We start from the raw sequence: 1,361 nt of genomic DNA, 5'->3' as shown, positions 1-1,361 counted from the left end.
GCAGGAGTTCCTTTTTCAGAGGGAAGCAGCTGGGACCTTGATTAATTTCACTCCTTATAGTCGAAGATCTGTGAGGAGCATTGTCACCACGCCCGGAAGAAAGGAGGGAACCCTCCCACATAGACACCTGTTTCTGGGCTCCCATCCAGGGTTGTAGGTAACTTGGACAATCTGTTGCTTTCTAGCAGATCAAGTCATTTAAGGGCCCTGTTTCCTTATCTATAAAACAAAGGTCGTAAAATGTCTTATTTCATATGAGTATCGTGATAAGTAATTGAAGTTTGCAAAGCGGTGTTTGCACAGCGGTGTTTGCACAGGGCCTGGAACACTGGCAGCTCTCAATAACTAGTAGCTATTATTTTACGGGCATTTTAATTATTAATTATCATTAGCGTCCTTTTTCTAAAAGGGAAGGCTCTGGGGAAGTGGGGCTGTGGAAGGCTGAGGATGACATCGGTCCCTGAGCTGGGACAGCAGGGACACTCCCCTACCCCCCCCCCCAGATGCTGGGGTCTTCCTCTAGTTAGACAGTTCCTGTGTCTGCTGACTCACGGCCAACTTCCTCTCATAATACAAACAGGAAAACACACTGGCCAGCACACCCCCAACCCTCCAACACCACACATACTGAACACCGGCCCTGCTCTGAGAGGGAAGTATCTAGGGCAGGCGCTGGGGGGGGGGGAACAGGCTTCAGAGCTGGAGCTCTTGCAAATGCTGCAGGGAGGAGAGAGGAGCACCCTCTCACCGCCCACCCTGCCCCCAGCAAGTGTTAGGTGAGAAAGTAGAGAGAATAAGCTTCTCTCAAGAATGAAATGGTCAAAGCATGTAGCAGAGTCACCGTGCTTGCCCGAGAAAGGCAGCCTCGATGTAGAGGACCCAGGAAAAGAAACCTAGGCTGAGTGTTTGGGGCAGCAGAAGCCGGTGAGCCTCCCCTCGGTTGGGCCTCAACACAGAGGGGGGAGGCCCGGCAGAGAGTGGCGTCCTCAGTTCTGAAGGCACTGTCCATTCTGCTCTCATCCTCCGTTTAACTGGGTGCCCAAGTCCAGCCCACCCTGCTGGGTGTACGAGAGGGGCCCATAAGGCTTTAGGCCCCACACCCCCTTGGCAAGACCGGGTGCAAAGATCCTCCGCGATGCTCTTTCTCCCTGTTTCTACTCTCTATCCCCATCTCTGACCTGGCCCTCGACCTTAGTCCCTTTCCCAGAAGTTTCTGAGTCCCTACTTTTGTTCTGGGAGAAAGCAGAGCGCAGACCCCTGATAAGCAAGGCGGTTGGGTAAGGGGCCCAAACCACCTGAAGGCGGGTGCTTGCACAAGGAGCAGCTAGCACTCGAGCTGTCGGGGCGGGGCTGGGCTGTCG

This window comes from Phodopus roborovskii, unplaced genomic scaffold (genome assembly GCF_943737965.1).
Source record: "Phodopus roborovskii unplaced genomic scaffold, PHOROB, whole genome shotgun sequence".
Classification (NCBI taxonomy): domain Eukaryota; kingdom Metazoa; phylum Chordata; class Mammalia; order Rodentia; family Cricetidae; genus Phodopus; species Phodopus roborovskii.
This window is presented reverse-complemented; position numbering follows the sequence as displayed.